This window comes from Glycine max, chromosome 6, assembly GCF_000004515.6.
Source record: "Glycine max cultivar Williams 82 chromosome 6, Glycine_max_v4.0, whole genome shotgun sequence".
In the NCBI taxonomy this organism is placed as follows: domain Eukaryota; kingdom Viridiplantae; phylum Streptophyta; class Magnoliopsida; order Fabales; family Fabaceae; genus Glycine; species Glycine max.
In genome coordinates, this window is record NC_038242.2 from 26,008,337 (window position 1) to 26,030,491 (window position 22,155).

General features: G+C 35.5%; 1 pseudogene; it reads right to left on the bottom strand.

The window, feature by feature from the left end:
* Positions 1 to 242: 242 nt before the first annotated feature.
* LOC100810250 (uncharacterized) lies at positions 243 to 2,364 on the bottom strand (annotated as a pseudogene).
* Between the last annotated feature and the right edge of the window lie 19,791 nt (positions 2,365 to 22,155).

Here is a 22,155-nt window from a genome sequence, read left to right on the forward strand (position 1 = left end):
ATGCTTGGTGGTAAGAAAAAATTTCATTAAACAAAGAAGACACACAAATAACTCACAATTGACAAGCTATGGAGGCAATGTGTTGAATTGTTGATACATAATTTTGCTAATAAGAAGACATTGATCATAGAAAGTTGGAAACAACCACCAATATATCTCCATAGGTAGGAAACAAATTGCTAATAGTAATAATTAATTACTCAAGGGAGAACCAAAAAGTATAGAAAAATAGAATTTTAATGCTACTGCATAGGTGGTACCAACATCCTTACTGTTTGGGGAAGCATAAACTCAACAAATATAGGCTAATGGGAGGATGGATAACACCCATCAATGTTATCATTCACCATTTCACATGAAGCTAGAATTAGAGACCTACCTCTAAAAAGAACCCAATCAATGTGATGATACTATGTTTGGCAATCCCAACAAAGGCAAAGGGCTCAAAAAATTAACTATAGGATTTCAAGAGCTCTTGTTTGTTACCTAACGACACCAAATAATAACACTTAGTAAATGGCACAATAGTAGAATAATGCTTAGAATGGAAGTGTAGAAGCACATAGCAGTACCCTTGAATCCATGATAAGTGTGGATTAAAGATACATTTTTCCTTACATGGGGACAAGGCCATGCATCCCACATGTCCCCTACTACACCATGCTCTTTGCATTCAATCAAAGTAAACCATTGGACAACTTCATTTCTTGTATAGTAAAATAGTTACACTTACATAAATCACTACTTTTCCATCCATATTAAAAGAACACAAAAGCTCATAGCACAAAGTTGTTGGTTTTAGTTTTAGGATAAGGAAAACTTAAAACAGAGAAGTAGCAAAAGAGGAAATGTGAGAGTCTATTTGGGAACTATAAAAGCTTATATTTTTATTGAATGAAACTCATATTTAAATACATTGAGAGAACTAAATAAAAGATAATACCCCTTGATTTTAGGAGATGTTGTTGATAATTAGAAACTAGAATCAGAAAATAACTTATCTATAATAACACAATCATAATTTTGACTTATTCAAATTAAAACTACTTTGAAATTAAGCACCACAAAGTTAGATCTCAACAATAGAAAATAATCTATACTTATCCTAGAAATTTGAACTTTGAGGTACTAGTAAGAAATACATATCAAGTAAAAATTTATGTACTAAGAAAATACCTCAAACTTCCAAGAAGAAGGCGTCTAGTTGTTGATTCCTTTTGCGTGTTGAATTCTCCAAGTACACAACTGGAAGGCTAGGAGGAAAGGATGCAATGTGCTGCCATGTGAGTAAAGCGCTCTTTTTGTGAACTCGAGAACTAAACTTATCCATGTTTTTATTCACTATCTAAAATGAAAATCCTGGGAATTCAACCCCTTTAAGTTGAAATATGTTGACATCATGTCAAATAACCAAAAATTTTCTCAACTTAGTGTCTTAAAAATAAAAAATTGAAAAAAAGTGAAGTTGGCATTGGTTTTTCTAAATAATCAAAAACAAGGATATAGCCCATGTTGCATTGCAACAAAATTTGGAACCCCATGACATGTTTCTGGGTACAGAAGGAGACTCAGACAACCAAAAGGTTCCACCTTCTACAAGCCCTACCTTCATTTAAGCAAAGACTAACAACTATCAATCAAGTTATTCTCCAACATGTTGAATTCAAAAAGTTGTACTAGTTATACTACTCAACAATCTAATACCTTGTCCTTATCATAGAAGATGGTGCAATGTTCATCAGTAGTGTCTTGGGGCCCTTTTTGTGATATGGCAAACTGATCATAACCTGATTATTTTTATTAAAGTAGAAGAAACATTACATTCAGAAGCCAAGTTACCAGAGTAGCTTGGAATCCAACATGGAACATAAATGTCATGATTATAAGAAAATGAAGCCAGTTAATTTCAACAAAAACTGTTGCATTTTACAACAAAAAATAGCTAATTAAAGAATTAACTAGGAAATAAAAAAGTGGCTTGAAATACACATAATTAATTCCAAAAACAAGAAAAAGATAACTATGTTTGCTCCTCTAATTACTCAAGAATCAAGATTGATATTTTACAAGCTAGCATTTCAGATATTTATCATTTTAACATAGGTAAAATCCAGATAAAGCTCGCAAACACTCATCAGAGGATCCTCTTATTAGCATGTACAGTTTCTCCACCACACACTGACATTTTTTAATGAACTACATAGTATACACCCATTTTAACATAATCTAATTGTTAATGATGCAGGCATTACATAAGCACATCATAGTGAGCCGCACTATTGAATAACTTTAGTTTTATGTAGGTCCATAGATAACAACACCTTAATGAAATATTTTCTTTATACCTAGCACCATATATTCCATCTTACCACATACATTTGAGGTTGAAAATGCTTGTGGAAAAGCATGCAATTAGCTACCTAGCCCTGTCAGAGAAAATCTAATTGTGTTTTTGTTAGTCGATGAATACGACTAACTTTTGTGTATAAAACTTGTGTAAATTGTATCAAACTCCTCCAATTTATGGTTATTTTGTAGTGTTATAATTACTTTTTGTTAAAGATAGGTAATAAATACTTAGTACTTCCATTTTGTATATTTAATAATCATTTTCTCTCAATTTCGGGATAATTAGGCAAATTTTGAAGTGCTCATTTTCACCCTCTTGCTAAGCCAATTTGTTGGCTTAGCGAGCCATCTGCTGAGCGCAACATTCCTCGACTAAGCGCAAGGAAGAATTTGGAAGAAGGATGTGTTGTGCTTGTTCGCTGAGCGAAGGGCCATCCCGATAAGCGCACCGCTTCGGTCCATCCGCTGAGCGAGAAAAGTCACGCTAAGCCAAAATTCACTAATGCGCGCTAAGCGGTTCAGAATTGCACTAAGCGCACAAGCATGAACAAAGCCACTTATTTAAGCCTGAAATCAGATTTTGAGAAGGGAGTTTAGCAATTTTGCTCAAGGAGCTTTTGCATGTGACGGTTTTCTAGAGAGAAAAAGGTCCAAGTTCCAGAGAGTTTGAGAGAATTTGTGTGTGAAGATCTGCAGAGACCAGAGCCGGTAAAACACTATTGATGTTGTTAATTCCTGATGATGCTTTTTGTTTGCTTTTTGGTTTATTATTATTATGATTATGGGTTCAGTACAATTTTTCTTTTATGTTTATATACACTGCTAGTTTTGTTTATGGTTAGTTGGTTTGCTCATTCTAAAGCATATGGAATAGTTTGGCTTGATTTTGATGACATGGTAGTAAAACAATTTTTTCTTTTTATGAAAATTGGTGTATGATTTGGTTTTGAATTGAATGCATGATTGTGATGGAGTCTATGTTTCTTTTCATGAGTTCGAGCAAGTGTGTATGTTAGACAAAGAAAGAACAAGAATGAGAACTTGCAATTAGAATTGTTAGTCAGTAGACAGATTGATTAAGAAAGAGAAGCTTGAACCAAAAACGGTGAGAGTGTGAACTTAAACTGTGAGTGAACGACTTGTTGTGAGTAATAATCTTTGCATCAATCTCTGAATTTTAGAATGAAATGTATAGATGAGGACACGATGAAGGCCATGATTGTGCATACACAAGCCTTTTGACCAAAAAGATTACCTTGAATGATAACTGTACCCTTTGCACCCTTTTTGAGCTGAATGATTTTATCAATAATTGAACCCTGAACATGAATGATTATCTATAGATACCTTGTTTAGATTCTAGGAGAGCATATGCTTGAAGGCAAATTTACCCCAAATTTGGGGGAGTGGAACTAATTGGGATGCAAAGAAAGAGATAAAGCATCAGCACACACATCACATAAGTTGTGTGTTAAAAAAAAACAGAAGAAAGAAAATGAAAGCAATCAAAGGAAATGTGTGCTGACGTAATAAGGTCAAAAGCAAATGAAAGTGAAAATCTAGTTGTTGGATCAAGTGGCCTTGGAATAATTAAGAAGGGGGGTTGAATTAATTATTAATGACCTTTACTAATTAAAAATCTATCCTTCTTAATATTACCAAAAGTAAAAACAATAATTAAAGTGCACAGGGGAAAATAAAGAGTGTAGGGAAGAAGAAGGCAAACACTAGAGTTTTATACTGGTTCGGCAACAACCCGTGCCTACATCCTGATGTAAGCTCCATTGGAGCTTGTAGGCCTAGGATCTTCTTCATCAATGGATTCCTTTGCTCCTTGGAAGATGAATGGCAGCGGAATGGAGAAGGAAGAGAGAGAGGAGACGCCACTTCAAGGAGAAGATGAGTCTAGAAGAAGCTCACCACCATAGGAGGCCATGGATAAGAGCTTGGAGGAAGAAGGAGATGAATGAAGGGAGAGGGAGAGAAGAGCACGAAATTTTGTGCTCCAAATGAGCTTTGAAATCTGAAGTTTAATATTCAAATGATCAAAGTTGAAAAAAATGCACACACATGACCTCTATTTATAGCCTAAGTGTCACACAAAATTGGAGGGAAATTCAAATTTCACTTGAATTTGAAATTGAATTTCTGGAGCCAAAATTTCACTAATTATGATTAGTGAATTTTAGTTATGGTTCAGCCCACTAATCCAAGATCAATTCCAAGATTCTCCACTAAGTGTGCTTAGGTGTCATGAGGCATGAAAAGCATGAAGGACATGCACAAAGTGTGACTATATGATGTGGCAATAGGGTGTAGTAAGCAAATGCTCACCTCCCCCTCTAAAATTTAATTGGATTGGGCTTCTACCAATTCAATTAAATTTATTTCCAACCACACACATCAAATATCCACTTAGTGCATGTGAAATTACAAAACTACCCCTAATACAAAAACTAGTCTAGGTGCCCTAAAATACAAGGGCTGAAAAATCCTATATTTCTAGGGTACCCTACCTACATTATGGAGCCCTAAATACAAGGCCCAGAAATAATAAAACCTTAATCTAATATTTACAAAGATAAGTGGGCTCATACTTAGCCCATGGGCCCGAAATCTACCCTAAGGCTCATAAGAACCCTAGGGCCTTCTCTTTCATCTCTGGCCCAATCTACTTGGAGTTTTCTATCCAATGCCCTTACGGGGTAGGATTGCATCATTCCCTCCCCCTTGAAAAGGATTTGACCTCAAATCCCGAGGTTCTTGAAACTCTGGGCTTTTTTCCTCAACACCTGTAAAAAGAACTGAAACATATGTATTAGTGGTGTTTAGTATGTTGAAGTAAGGTAAGGTCTGAAAACTCATTTCCTGGGCATCTTCCCATGAAGGAACATGGTTCCTCACCAACTCAATGAGTGGTGCTACAAGTATAGGAAAATATGGGGCAAACCTTTTGTAAAAGTTTGTTAAGTCTTGGAAGCCCCAAATTTTTCTTACACTTGGTGGAGCGGGCCACTCAGGATTGACCTTTATTCTCTTAGGGTTCATGGGAACCCCTTGCTCACAATTTAAAAAATTAAGAAAAGTAAAGCAATAGAACATACCTTTTTCTGTATTTTCATGTTGATTATTCCTACCAAAAAGTATGACAAACCTAAGGTGTCCCATATGAGTGACTAAGTTTGTATTGAAACTAAAAATAAGAACAAACCTGCCTAATGAGTCCCTATGTACACAAATCATGAAGATGTTGGGTGCATGAGTGATTTTACAAAAGAGTGTTGCACCACCCAAAGTATTCATCACACCACCTATTTTAGGGATTTGGTGCCTAATAATACCTATTTTGGGCACCAACAAAGCACAAGGATTTAATCTCTTGCGAACCAAACCCTCATCCAACAACTCCTTTACTTGAGGAATAAACTCAAGCCTAAGAGATGTGGCAATGCTAACAAGTGTCTTTTTACAAAGGAGAAAATGTGGAGGTTGTCTAAGAAGGGAAATTTCTTTAATATTTGTCTTTATTTCAAAATGTCTTTCCTTCTTAGCTAACCTCTTGGAGGAGACACTTACCTCCTTACACTCCTCCTTAACCATTAAAGGTTGTCCTTCTTCTTGGGGGTAGATCTCTTCACTAGATTCTTCCCCTTTTGCTTCTTTACTTTTACTAGAGGAAGGTGAAGTAGTAGCCTCATCTTGGCTACTATTAATGTCTTGGCCCCTCATAATCATGGTTTTCTTGGTGGGGCATTGAGAAGTAATGTGTCCTCTTCCAAGACATTTAAAGCACTTCATGGAGCTAGTCTTCTCTTGCATACTAGCCTTAATGGGTTGCTTTTCTATTGTCTTCCCCTTATCATCTTTGGGCTTAGAAGGCCTCACCCCTAAGATTCCTTGACCTTGGTCTTTCTTTGGATAAGAGTGAGAGCCATAAGATTTTGAAGTAGACTTCCTTTTAAGTTGTTGCTCTACCCTTATTTCCCAATCTAAATTAGCCTGTACATTGTCCTTCCCATGGAAGTATGGGAGTTTAATGTTAACCTCTTGAGGCTTTCTTTCATTTTCTCTCCTATGGGAGTGAGGTCTAAGATGTGACCTATGCCTTCCTTCATAATAGTCACGAAGTTCTTCACTTAGGCTCTTGCAAGAGTTATGACTACTATAGGAGACATGTTTTTCTCTTTTCATTTCTTTCCTTATTTTTCTTCTTTCTTCCTCTCTTATTTTCTCTCTTTCATCTTGATTTATTTCTTCCACTCTATTTTTACCTTTTTCTTTTCTCTCTTGTTTTTCTTTCCACAACTTAAGGGATCTCAACTCATCTAATATCTTATACAAGGGGTCCTTAGGAGTAGAACCCTCACCATTAATACTAGATGAAGAATGAAGACTCATGTTGGTTCCTAAGTTATGGTTCTTTCTTGTTGGGGGTTTGAAAAAAAGGTAAAAGAAACTATGGTTGAAACTAGCCAAAATAAACACTAAAAGAGGTGTGAAAGATAAGGTAAAAACTAATTGGTAAAAGGCAAGCTATCTAGGCGGTTTGACAATGGAGGGTAAAGGAAATAAGCTATGAAAATAAGCAAGAAATTAAAGTGCAAGAAATGCAAACTAGGTGGATCCTAAGAGTGTTTGGATGACCTCATTTAAGGTTCCCAACAAAACACTCACTATCCTAAGGGAAAATTGCCTAAAATTATTACACACAAATGGAAGTAGGGTGACCTATTGGAGGCTCCCAACTTACTTCCAATGAAAGGCCTTTTTGTTACAAAATTTGAAAGCAAAACAAATTGCCAATTACAAAATTACAAAAAAAAAAAGTCCTCAATTGTGGTGGCTATTCTCTCTTTAGTATTTCACTCAATTTGGAGTGCTTCTTAGTCCAATAGCTCTTAAGGTGGTTGGCCCCTTGCTTCTTGACTCAAATTCTTCAAGATATGGCACCAATCCTCCTTTCCAATTCCCTATATGGCAACTCACAAGCAAGGAAACAAAGAGACAAGCAATAACCAAAGAACAAAAAAATGAAATGAAAGCTAAACCAATAGAGTTTTAACAAGACAAATTTCCAAGGATTATTCAACAATTAAAGCAATGAAAAGCACAAAAAAGCAAGCTAGGACTCAAAGAGAAACCTAGAATGGCTCTAGAGTAGAGTAGAAAAACTCTAAAAAAAAAGACTCAAGAAACCTCTAGTTTTGGCACTTGTTTTCACAATAATTTTCAATTGAAATTTCAGAACTAGGATTGGTATAAAATAGGCACCAATTATAGAACAAATTTTGAGCCAAAACAACAAGCACACTTTCCTTTCACTTTTCTTTTTTTTTTCCTGGACACTGATTTTTCAGCCAACTTGTGAGATTTTTCTTATTTTTTCCCTTAATCCAAATTGCTTGGTTCTTTTTTTATAATTTTGTTCCAGATATCTAGAAAAATAATTAAAAGTTTCAGCTCAAAAAACGTAGTGACCAATTCCCAGTAATTTATAAAAGTTCATATGTTCAAGCTGCCAGCACCAGCGATTTCAACCTAGAAATCAAGAGTAGTGTTTATGTTGCTTAAGGCTTGGATAGTTACAATTTGTGTTTTCTTATAATCAATTATGTTGAATAACACAATTCAAGAGAGCTTAAGACTTATTTTGATTCACAAATCCAGCCACAACTCAGCACCACAACTCAACTTCATCATAGGCATCATGTATGAAACTTAGAAAACAAAAAAAAAAAAAAAGAGTTCAACAACAAGACTACTTCTAGGAATTGATTTAGAACATGTTATGAACTAAATAACATGCATGAATTAGACTCAAAATTCAAAAGATAGGCTAAGAATGACAAGAATACAAGAACAAATGTATCTAGAACATAATGTGACAATTACTATGACTAAACATGACTCTAAGACAACATGGATTAAGTGATTTACACTTAGATTTTTGTGTTTTTTTTTTCTAATCAATATTTTGGAAGAAAATTTAGATCTAAGGTTCAGCACAAGAATATTATGAATGAAAAATGATAGAACCTAAAATCAACACAAAAACATGATTCAAGAGTAGATCTACAAAATTTGAACCATAGAAATGCAAGAACAAGTGTAGATCTAAGATTTAATCGGTTTATTTTTTTTTTGAATCTACTCTAAACAGCACCAAAATTTCACTTGAATTTGAAATTGAATTTCTGGAGCCAAACTTTGGAGCCAAAATTTCACTAATTATGATTAGTGAATTTTAGTTATGGTTCATCCCACTAATCCAAGATCAATTCCAAGATTCTCCACTAAGTGTGCTTAGGTGTCATGAGGCATGAAAAGCATGAAGGACATGCACAAAGTGTGACTATATGATGTGGCAATAGGGTGTAGTAAGCAAATGCTCACCTCCCCCTCTAAAATTTAATTGGATTGGGCTTCTACCAATTCAATTAAATTTATTTCCAACCACACACATCAAATATCCACTTAGTGCATGTGAAATTACAAAACTACCCCTAATACAAAAACTAGTCTAGGTGCCCTAAAATACAAGGGCTGAAAAATCCTATATTTCTAGGGTACCCTACCTACATTATGGAGCCCTAAATACAAGGCCCAAAAATAATAAAACCTTAATCTAATATTTACAAAGATAAGTGGGCTCATACTTAGCCCATGGGCCCGAAATCTACCCTAAGGCTCATAAGAACCCTAGGGCCTTTTCTTGCATCTCTGGCCCAATCTACTTGGAGTTTTCTATCCAATGCTCTTACGGGGTAGGATTGCATCATATCCAGTCCTCAAGCGACTTGTGGTCCTTGAGATTTCTTTTCAACCTTGTAAAAATCCTTTTACAAGCAAAGATCAACAAGGGATGTACCCTCCCTTGTTCTCTTTGAACAACCTAGTGGATGTACCCTCTACTAAAACTGATCCACAAGAGATGTACCCTCTTTTGTTCTCAGTCACAACAACCCAAGTAGATGTACCCTCTACTTGTACCACAAAGGATGTACCCTCCAATGTGTTAAGACAAAGTTCTTAGGTGGTTAGTCCTTCGAAACTTTGTGAAGGGGAAACAAAAGAATTCTCAGGCGGTTAGTCCTTTGAAATCTTTGGTTTTAGGGAAAGGGAAGAATCAAAAGAATTCTCAGACTATGTCGTTTTGAATTCTTTTACAAGGGAGAAGGGAGACACAAAAGAATTCAGGCGCTTAGTCCTTCGTTCTTTTGGAAAAGGGAAAAGAGAGACACAAAAAGAATCCAGGCGGTTAGTCCTTGGCGAATTCTTTTTGGCAAAGGGAGAAGGGAATTAAAAAGATGAATAGCACAAGTTTTTGAACAAAGAACTTTTCTTGGAAGAGAAAGTTTTGAACAAAAACTTTTAGAAAGATGAAGAGAAGATGGAACTAGAAAGTTCTGAAAGAAATGAAAGAAGATGTTGAAAGATAGATTGAAAGATAGAATGATTGAAAGAGATGATTGATATGAATGTGGTTGTTCCTTAATGTTTCATGTCAAGGTCACATATTTATAGTTTCTTGATGACTCAAGTTAAAACTTGTAACTCTTGGCAATTCCTTTAAAACTAATTACTTAAAAAGTTATGACTTTTGAAAGAATCTTCAAAAACAAGTCACTTGAAGAAATGTGACTTTTGGGAATGATTTTTTTGAAAACAGTCACTGGTAATCGATTACCATAAAGGTGTAATCGATTACACATCAACAGATGTGACTCTTCATTTTTGAATTTTGAAAATCTTAACATTTTAAAACCATTGGTAATCGATTACTATAATCTGTTAATCGATTACTAGAGAGTAAAACTCTTTGGTATGATTTTGTAAAAAACTTCTTGTGCTACTCAATGTTTTGAAAAAAAATTTAATACTTATCTTGATTAAGTCTTCTCTTGATTCTTGAATCTTTGAGTCTTGATTCTTGATTCTTGAAATCAAATTTCCTCTTGATCCTTGAAGTGTTCTTGACTCAATCTTGAACTCATTCTTGAATGTCATCATCTTTGTTATCATGAAGTGATCTTGACTTTTGAGCTTTTTGTCATCATTTTTGTTATCATCAAAACTCCTTGAATCAATCTTGATTCATCTTAAAGCTTGCTTCTATAATCTCCCCCTATTTGATGATGACAACTCTGAAATCAAGAAACACACACACACACTTTTTCCTAGTCGATCACTCACACAAATTTCCATTCTCCCCCTTTGTTTTTGAGTTTATGCTTCATTTGAAATTAAGTTAATTACTTATGTGAGTTCTTGATTTAATCCCTATTTCTCTCCCCTTTGGCATCAACAAAAAGCCAAAGTGCGTAACAAGTATGAAACATACATATACTACTAATCATTCACAAGACAATCATGAAAGAATATAAACCAATCATGAAGCAAGAAACATGACTAGATCAAATATATATAAAAACCACATAGTCATATAACACAATTCATAATTGTTCAATCATACCATGCAAATAAAGAAATACTAAATTGTTCAAATGTCATAATAATATAGCCAAATACACGGCTGGAAAACAAAGTACTAGTAATATTTAAATAAGAGAAAAACTAAGATGATGGTGGCGACGGTGGTGGTAGATCAAAGCTTGAACAAATATAAGAAACATCTTCTTTGACCTTGGTGATTCTTGACTCCATCTCATTGAAGCGTATGTCCACTTGTAACTCCAAAGTATCAAACCTTTCACCAACAAAGGTTTGAAGACCATCGAACCTATCCAAAATCTTTTGAAGAAGAGATGAATCTTCTCCACCATGTCCTTCTTCATCAACATGTTGAGCACCCTTTTTCACCCAAGAGCCATCATGCTCTTTTTGATAACCAAAGGATGCAATGACTGAAGCGCCTATTAGAAAGGATCTCTTGATTGGAACATAAGGTTCAGAATCAAGAGGGATGTTAAAGTGTTGAAGGAAGAGGGTGACTAGGTGGGGATATGGCAATGGAGCATTTAATCACAATGCCTTATGCATGCGATATCTAACAAGATGTGCCCAATCAATTTGTAGACCTTTATGAAAAGCCCATATAACAATAAGATCTTCTTCAAAAACCTGTGCAAGGTTTGAAGATCTTGGAAGCAAGATACGAACTATGAGATAATGAAGGATGCGGCTCTCAAAAGCCAATGAACCGGCAAGAAGCCTTCCGGTCATATCCGCTTGGTTGGTGCAAACCAACCGGCAGGCATCATGCATAAAGAAGTCAAACTTCCAATCATCAATCAGTGTACCTTCAAATGGTACACCTTCACTTGGTAATTGAGTTAGATCATAGAATAGGGATTGGTCAATGACCATTTTAATCCCATAAACTTCAAAAATTAAAGTGCCTTCTTGGATTTCAAGATTTGAATAGAAGGCTTTGACTAACTCAGAGTAAACAGGAAATTTTAAAGACATGAAAGGAATAAGATTGAAGTTTTCAAATGCTTGAATGCATTCAAAACTCTCATTTGAAAATAAATCCATATCAATGAATTTTTGGATCAATAATGGAACGAGATGAAAAGAGGTTTGTGTACCGTATCCGCTGTTCTTCGAATGAAAACAATGAGGCAGAGGGAATAGAGGATGGAATCGGCGATTATTGTGTCTCGGAATGCCGTTGACTCTGACTCGAAGTACCCTTTCGCTTCTTTGATGGTTCCGCCATTTGAAAAGATTATTTCAAATTTTAATCAGTTCAAATGAAAGAGAATGAAAAAAGATGAAGTTTGGGCTTTGTGGGGATTGATTTGGACAAGACATGAGTGAGATATGGCTGAAGAAAGATTTTGGGGATGAGGGTTTTCGAGAAGAAGAGGGGTTGCAGATTTCAGAATTTGAAATTTGAATATATAGGTGCAGGGACGCGTGGTGATCGATTACACTGATATGGTAATCGAATACCAGAGAGCAACATAGCCTAAAATAACTGCCTGTAATCGATTATACTAATATGGTAATCGATTACCAGAGGTTATTTTAGCCAGAAAATAAAAGCTTATTGACTTTTTAGGGGAGAAGGAATTTGAATAGTTATCAAAATACTTTATAATAAAAATATATTAAAAATACTTTATGAATGAATCTTAATCAAATAATTCACATATTATATCATGCAAAAACATTAAAATATGTAGATATTCAATTATATCAAAGCAATCAAACACAAGTATTGAAGAATAATGATTATAGATATTATCAAAATATTTGAATGAAGATTTCATGCAAAGAAGATAAACTCAATCAAGAACACATACTCATAATTTCAAACAATAAAAACAAGCAAGTAATGAAAAAATTGTTAGTCATTATAATCAAATAAATTGAAGGAAAATTTCAACTAAAAATATATTTTAACAAGAGAATGGTTTTGATATTACCTTTTTCATGATTAAGATGTCTAGATCTTCAAGGATGAAAGTCATACTTTTGCTCTTTGTTTAACCTTCTTGAGAGTTGCTTTCATCACTCTCATAATCCTTGGTTAGAAGATTGATCTCCTTTTCTGAACCATCGGATGAATCATTGTCGTCCCATGCAATGTAGGCCTTATTGGTTCTTCTTTCATCATACCTTTTCTTATCACTTTTCTTAGGCCATTCTTCATTTGAAGGACAATTAGCTTTGATGTGACCAAGTTGATTGCATTTGTAACATCTAAGGACTTGAGAGTCTTCTTGTGATTTTCTTCCATGGTTAAAGTTCTTACGCCTTTCTATTCTTTTTCTCTTGACAAATTTCTGGAACTTCTTCACAAAGAGTGAGAAATCTTCTTCATCATCTGAATCTTCTTCTTCATTTTCTTCTTGTATTGATGATGAGGCTTTCAGTGCTATACTTCTCTTCTTTTTGTTGATTTCTTCATTTTGATTAAGACGTTGGAGTTCCATTTCATGTTCCTGCAATTTTCCAAACAGAGCAGCAAGAGACATAGAAAAGAGATCTTTACTTTTACAAATAGCAGTTACCTTGGGCTGCCATTCCCTACTTAAGCATCTTCAAACTTTATTAATCAAATCTTCATTAGGAAAGATTTTTCCTAAAGAGGCAAGATGGTTGACTATATGCGTAAATATTTTCTGCATGCTATGGATGTTTTCATTAGGGTTCATCCTAAACAATTCATACTCATGTGTAAGGGTATTGACTCTAGATCTTTTTACATCAGTGGTTCCTTCATGTGTAAGTTGGAGAGTATCCCACATCTCCTTGGCATTTGTGCAATTTGACACTCTAAAATACTCATCTATTCCTAAGGATGAAGTAATAATGTTTTTAGCTTTAAGATCATACTGGATTCTTCTTCTATCTTCTTCTGTCCACTTATCTCTAGGTTTTTGTGTTGTGGTGCTTGTGCTTACATACATTACAGTGGGTATGTATGGTCCTATTTCTATTGCTTCCCAAATGTTTAAATCTACAACTTCAATGAAAATCTGCATACGGGTTTTCCAATAGTGGTAACCCTCACCATTGAAGATTGGTGGCCTATGGATGGAATTTCCTTCAGGAAACAAAGAATTAGAAGAGGCCATGAATCTTGAAGTGGTTAAACTTTCTACAAGATACGTGCTCTGATACCACTTGTTGGATCAAGTGGCCTTGGAATAATTAAGAAGGGGGGGTTGAATTAATTATTAATGACCATTACTAATTAAAAATTTATCCTTCTTAATATTACCAAAGGTAAAAACAATAATTAAAGTGCACAGCGGACAATAAAGAGTGTAGGGAAGAAGAAGACAAATAGATGAAGAGAAGATGAAACCAGAAAGTTCTGAAAGAAATGAAAGAAGATGTTGAAAGATAGATTGAAAGATAGAATGATTGAAAGAGATGATTGATATGAATGTGGTTGTTCCTTAATGTTTCATGTCAAGGTCACATATTTATAGTTTCTTGATGACTCAAGTCAAAACTTTTAACTCTTTGCAATTCCTTTAAAACTAATTACTTAAAAAGTTATGACTTTTGAAAGAATCTTCAGAAACAAGTCACTTGAAGAAATGTGACTTTTGGAAATGAATTTTTTGAAAACAGTCACTGGTAATCGATTACCATAAAGGTGTAATCGATTACACATCAACAGATGTGACTCTTCATTTTGAATTTTGAAAATCTTAACATTTTAAAACCATTGGTAATTGATTACTATAATCTGTTAATCGATTACTAGAGAGTAAAACTCTTTGGTAATGATTTTGTAAAAAACTTCTTGTGCTACTCAATGTTTTGAAAAACTTTTTAATACTTATCTTGATTAAGTCTTCTCTTGATTCTTGAATCTATGAGTCTTGAATCTTGAACTTGATTCTTGATCCTTGAAGTGTTCTTGACTCAATCTTGAACTCATTCTTGAATGTCATCATCTTTGTTATCATGAAGTGATCTTGACTTTTGAGCTTTTTGTCATCATCTTTGTTATCATCAAAACTCCTTGAATCAATCTTGATTCATCATAAAGCTTGCTTCTACACTAGTGAGCAAGTTAATTGTATTAAAAAGATCACTTGGATAAGTCTAGGATTTGTGCTCTCTTAGAATCTAAGCCTTTGAATCCTAGAAAAACCAATGAATTTTTGTAGCCAAGCCTCACTACAAGCCTTGAAAAGTTCTTCTGATTCAGTTTTGTCATACCCTAATTTCGTCCGGGGACCTTTGCTTGATGACATGCGACCTTTCTTTGGTCCTTGTGAGGTGCTTGGCATCCATCATTAGGCAATTTGTGAAATTCCAGGACATGCCGAAAAACCAAAAAAATATTGATGCACAATCCGTAAGTTTCCGTGACACACCGGAAATCAAACGGAAGCATCGTTGCATAATTAAGTGAGGTTCCGTAACATTCCGTAAGTCAAAAGGGGGATGATTATGTAATCCGCAAGGTTCCATAACATTACGGAAAGAAAACAAGTATCGTTACGAAATTCGTAAGTTTCCGTAACTTTACGAAAAAAGAATCACCAAAAAACAGCAAAAGGGGGTGTACTTAGTAAAAATGGGGGTGCAAATAGCACCCAGGCCCACTTGGGCCCTCCAGAATATTCCTCCAGAAGGCTGTTGCTTCTGGAGGAAGCAACCTGGCTCGCCAGGGCGAGCTGAGCTCGCCTGGGCGAGCTGGGCGGCAACCACCTCCCCTATTTTGCTATAAATAGGGGAGGAAGTGAAGAAGAAAAGGGTTCAGCCCCTTTGGCACTTCTCTCTCTTTCGAATTTGCTTGGAAAAATCATTTCCGTGAAGAAAATCTAAGCCGAGGCGCTTCCGAAACGTTTCCGTAACGTTTTCCGGGAAGAATTTCGCAAAGGTTTCAACCGTTCTTCGACGTTCTTCATTCGTTCTTCATCGTTCTTCGATCTTCAACGGGTAAGTACCTCGAACCAAGCTTTTCGATTCATTCTATGTACCCGTAGTGGTCCACATTGTGTTTCGTGCATTTTTATTCTCGTTTTGTTTACTTTTTATACCCCCTGTTGACGTGCTTAAGCCATTTTACTTAAGTCATTTCTCGCTAAACTTAAAAATAAAATAAATTTCCACCGAACGTTTGAATTGTATTATCCATTAACTTCGGTTAAAATAAATTCCGACCGTTCGGTCGTGCCGTAACCACGTTGGAAATCAAAAAGAGGTAAAAAATAATATAATAATCAAAAAGACATCTTTTAGTAAAATAAAGCGGAAAATCAATCGGACGTTTTCTCTTTGGGATTTCTCATTCTTAATCGAATTGATTAATAACTAAAGTGAAACTAAAGGCTAAAATCAATTCGCCTAGTCAAGCTCGTCCATAAAAATAGGCTTTTGAAGTTTGTCATTTCATTTTCTCACTAAGTAAAATGGATCATTTTTAAGGTCCAACGCCTTAAAATGATCACCTCTTAAAAGTAAAAAAGAATCACTTGATAAGAAAGAACTACGTAGGTCTGATTTCCTCATCGCAAATTGAGGAATACGTAGGAGCAAAGGGAAACACCCTTGTCGACCACAAAAAGAGAAAATATAAAAAGGGTATAAAGGATATAAGGACATAAAAGGGAACGTAAAAATCAAAGTCATGTTTGCACATTCGATTAAAGGCTGCCGTCCCTTGGGACGGACGTGTGGGGTGCTAATACCTTCCCCGTGCGTAAATACAACTCCCGAACCTTTCACTAAAAAGTTCGTAGATCGCGTCATTTCCGGTTTTTCCGACGTTTTCCTCAAATAAACGTTGGTGGCGACTCCGCGCGTATTCCTTTCGTGGAACACGCATCCCGTGAGTCACGCGTCGCCCTCCCGCCGAAGGGTAGGTTGCGACAAGTTTATACATTTTTGACTTTATGGAATGAGATGAAGTGCAAAGATTGGACCTCTTGCTAGTTGTTATTAATGAATAACTTAAACAGTTGTGCGTGAGTGAAACAGTGGCCATGAGACTGCGATTTAAGCTACTATCCTTGATATCTGTCTTATGCCTAGCTTCTTCTAATTGTTCAGGTTACATTTTATTCTTCCCTTTGGATAACTTCATGCCTTGCGAAAGACAAGTGATGAGGGCATTTTGCTTCATTCTCTTATCATGCAATCAGTAACTTTTGTTGCATACACCTTTGTACATAGTCACTGTATGTTATTGTCACTTGGGGACCAGTGAGCTGTTCTTTATTTGCTTGAGGACAAGCAAAACTATAAATTTGGGGGAGTTGTTAGTCGATGAATACGACTAACTTTTGTGTGTAAAACTTGTGTAAACTGTATCAAACTCCTCCAATTTATGGTTATGTTGTAGTGTTGTAATTACTTTTTGTTAAAGATAGGTAATAAATGCTTAGTACTTTTTGTATATTTAATAATCATTTTCTCTCAATTTCAGCATAATTAGGCAAATTTTGAAGTGCTGATTTTCACCCTCTCGCTAAGCCAATCTGTTGGCTTAGCGAGCCATCCGTTGAGTGCAACATTCATCGGCTAAGCGCGAGGAAGAATTTGGAAGAAGGATGAGTTGTGCTTGTTCGCTGAGCGAAGGGCCAACCCGCTAAACGCACCGCTTTGGTCCATCCGCTGAGTGAGAAGAGTCGCGCTAAGCCGAAATTCACTAATGCGCGCTAAGCGGTTAAGAATTGCGCTAAGCGCACGAGCACGAACAAAGCCACATATTTAAGCCTGAAATCAGATTTTGAGAAGGAAGTTTGGCTATTTTTCCCAAGGAGCTTTTGCATGTGATGGTTTTCTAGAGAGAGAAAGGTCCAAGTTCCAGAGTGTTTGAGAGAATTTGTGTGTGAAGATATGCAGAGACCAGAGCTGGAAGAGGAAGCCGTCCCGAGAGCTTGAGATGAGTGTGAGTGATTGTGAGGTCCTAGAGGTGGAGGAGACATCCCCACTACTTGTATTTCTGCATTCTTTCATCTTTCTCTTCTCTTCGTTGTAAAGGAAGCTTCCCAGTTATGGAAAGTTAAATACTCTGTTGGATCTTCCTTGTAGGTACTTGATGTAAATATCTTTTTATCTATTTAATGATGTTCTGTGTGTTCGTTGTGCTATCAAAACTTCATTCTACCATGCTTTTATCTTTGTCACATAGATGCATGTGTTTTTAGGATCATTCAACAGTTGAAACTGGTGTGATTCTTAGAACTTGATAGGACATGGCTAGTTTGTCGTATTTTCACGAGGAATCAGGGTACGGTAACCTAGTTGTTGTATGTTTGTCTTAATGCGGTCCTGGCTGAGTTTAGTCCAACAAGAGGAATCTGCGGACGATGCTTGATCAGGATTAGGCTAGACTATCATGAGGAATCGGGGTTTAGCATTTCAGGAGACACCATAGAATGCATGAGCATTGTTAAGTAGAGAATATCCTTCTAACATCAGACACCTATTAGGAAGACCAACGTGTCGTCTACTTGTTTTTACGCATCATTTCTCACGTGATTTTTCCTTTTAATAGTTAGTTTACACACCTGTTCATAGTAAACACATCTCTTTTCATGCTAGACACTTATTCACTAAAATAGCTTTACCAAGTAACATAAGTTCCCCGAGAGTTTGATACTCGGTTCTTACCATTTTATACTACTTGTGCAATCCGGTGCACTTGTCGTAAGCAAACAGTTTTCAATCCTGAATCCGGGTTCTAGTTAAAGTAAAAAAAAAGAAATCAATAAAATAAAATCAGCTTAATAACAAAAGTAAAAATTGGTGAGATAGTCATCCCTACAAAAGTAAAAACATAATAAAAGGGGGGGGGGGACACAAATAAAGTATCTATCTATATGGATAATGGAAAGGAGCAAGCTAAAAGCATTGTTACACAAATACAAGCAAAGCAAAATCACCAAAGTCAAAGCATTAGTTGAATCTGGAAAGCCAGCTTCATTCAAAAGGATCTAGAAACCAAATACAAGATCAAAGAAAAGCCCACAAAGCAACCTTAAACCACACCATAATCAAGATTATTCACTACTAGAAAGAATGTTTTCAATATCACTTCTTTAACATTGGTTTTTTGTTAAACCGATGTTAACAAAAAGGCAATGGCATTTTTGTAAATAAATTGATTTTGTTAACATCCATTTTTAAAAAAACCGGTGTTAACGTGGCGGTGTTAACATCAGATTTTTACAAAATCAATGTTAATTGATTTTTGAAAAACAGATTTTTCAAAAACCGATGTTAATATCACCACATTAACATCGATTTTTCAAAAATCGATGTTAAGAAAAAATCTATTAACATCAGTTTTTGTAAAAAACCAATGTTAACATCACGTGGTAGCACTAATGGGGGGAAAGAGGAAGAAGAGCAATGATGATGATGATGTGGAAGCAAAAGCTTTAGGTTGGAAGAAGAAAACGAGAATGATGATAGAGAGAGAGAGAGAGAGAGAGAGAGGGAGAAGAAGGAGCCATTGCATCCTTCAATGATAAAGAACAAGGAGAAGCGATTAGAGCTACAAGCAAAACTAAAGCACCAGAAGAAGCTCGAGAAGTATGCCAAGGCCAAGGCTTGAGACACTGCTCTCAAGAGAGCTCTCAAGTTTGGGGTGCCTCCCCACACCTGCCTTCTTCTTTGTTGATGCTAGCACTAAACGATGTCGTTGTGGCTACGGTAGGTTCCAAGGCGTTCACTGTTGTCGACGAACCAGACGGTGGGGTTGTGGACTTGTAGCAATAGAGCAAACCATCATTTCTTCTCCTTCAATCTTTGATAGTTTGATTGCCGAAAATAACTGTGTTTCATGTGTGTGTTTGTGGATTTTCTTTTCTTATGGGCTATGTTATTGCTTTTCAATAGGTATTTCTAGGGATTCCATGCATAAGAGGCGTGCCACTAGTGGTAAGAAGAAGGCTTGGAGAAAGAGAAAGTAATGCCACTTTCTTAGCACTATTTTGAATTTGATGTTTTTTTTCTTTTAAGGTGATGAATGAGTTCGTATCTACATGTGTATTTGCCTGATTTGGACTTTTATGTTATATTAGGCAAATTTGGATTTCATATGGTTACCTTAGTAGTAATTCGGGTTAAAGTCATGCTGAGCCAATTCCCTCTATGGTTAAGATTTGAGTTTATTTCAATTACAATTTTGAAATTTAGAAATGTGTTTTTCCTTTTTGTTTATTTTGTTCACAACCAAAGAAGCATTGAAGACTTTGCCAATTTTGTGATAGATAGAATCTCTATTTCAGTCTCCATGTTAACGGTTTATTCTCACAACTGGATATTGAGGTGCTTCATCAATGAGCATGTGAATTTATTTATCTTTTGCAGCGCCTTCACCTTTTTTGCTGCTTAGACGTGACTATATATGCATGTCTGAAATGTTATATCTCAGCTTCCAATCCTTCTACATAAATGATCGTATAGCATGTATAGTTTTTTGTTATACTAATGTTTTTTCTTCATTAAGAATAACCATATATAATCATATTCATATCTGAACAGAGGGCCTACAAGTATGGTGAGAGTAAGATAGTCTCTACAAAAAAAAAATACCGATTGTGAACCACAATAGTGACATAGTAGCTATCCAATTTCGCTGCAAGCTGAATGCTAAATAAATTTATTTATCCCAATATTCTTTCAGACCACTCCGTTTACTTTCTCTTTCCGCAGTTTCTGTGTGATACTCTCAGGTGGGTGACTCAACTTCTTCTTCCTCACTTCTTTCTTTCATTTTATTGTAATTATATATCACGAAACTAACTACATGTAATAAATAATTACTTCCCGTTAAACTAGCTTTACATACAAGTAAAGAAAGGAAGTTGAAAAACATATTCAACTAAGCATATAACAACATTTGTGTAATTACTTGTTTCATCACTAACTATAGTAATTCTTAGTTGATGTCAGTCTTTAGATTGTTGTTTGATACTTGATTATTAAGTGAAGGTTAAGTATTTATTGGATAGTTGATCCTCCATATAATGATAATCTTTTTATCATAGGAAGTGCAGAGTTTGATCACTATTAAAATCATTTTTGTTCAAAATTATCAGATTTTATTCACCTAGTCTACAAGTCCAAAGGATTTTCAACTTAGGGATAAGATTATGGATTAAATTCTGAAATTTATTTATCCAAATATTATCAACATACTAGTTTTTTTAAAATACTTCTTTAACTAAATATGTTGACCTTTTGAGAAATATCCAATTTTTTAACGTTATTTTAACAAATTTATTTAGTGATGCAATCCTACTCCCCAACGGTATTGGATAGAAGACTCCAATGGGGTTGAGCTAGAGCTGCTAAAGAAGGCCCTAGATGAAGCAATCCTACCCACCAAGGGTATAGGATAGAAGACTCCAAAAGGATTGGGCTAAAGCTGCTAAAGAAGGCCCTAGGGTTCTCATGAACCACATGGTAGATTTCTAAGCCCATGGGCCAAGGTTGGATCCACTCTTATTTGTAAATATTAGAATAGGTTTTTCCTTCTCTTTGGGCCTTGTATTTTGGCCATTCTAGTAGTATAGGGTTTTAGCCTTGTATGTCAGGGCATTTTGAGTAGTCTTTGTAGTAGGGACTTTTTTGTATTTTCATGTATTTTGGCATGGGGGTGAGCTTAGTTATTAGAGGGGGTGTGTGTAGCTAAGCTTGAGCTTCTCATATCAAGGAGGTGATCTTAGCTATTAGAGGGGTGTGTGTAGCTAAGCACTGGCTTCTCAAGGAAGTTTCTCAAGGAGGCGAGCTTAGTAATTAGAGGGGTATGTGTAGCTAGTTCTAGCTTCTCGAGGAAGCTTCTCAAGGAAGCCTCTCAAAGAAGTTTCTCAAGGAAGCTCCTTAAACCTCCATTAATTTTTAGCTTTACCTTATCCATTGTGCTAAATGTTGATAACATGATTTTTTAGAATTTCCACCGATTAAACTTGCTATAGAAGCTAGATTTGATTTTCAATGATTCAAATTTGTTGTTCTTGTTCTTGAACCGTTAATTGTGTTGAGTTTAGGTTTCATTGAGTTTTATTTTGCTATTTTTTGTGGCTGAAACCTAAACCATATAATTCTTACAAAAACATTAAATTATAAGAAAACCTCAAAAATCTATAGTGACATGTTTACCTATTGTAGTTTTGTCATAGAAGTCATGTCCAGTCATGAAACTTGTCACATAAGATTCCTTATGTTGTGCTGAATTTTATTTTTCTTGTTTCTTTGTCAAAATCATTTGAGCGTATGAAATTCTTTTAGCCTATTGTTTGATTTGAGTCAAATCTTGCATGTTAATTAGTCCTTAACATGTTCATACATAATTGGTAAAGAGTCTTTGATTGTGAACCTTTTCTTGAACTTTTAGGTTTCCTTATGATTGTG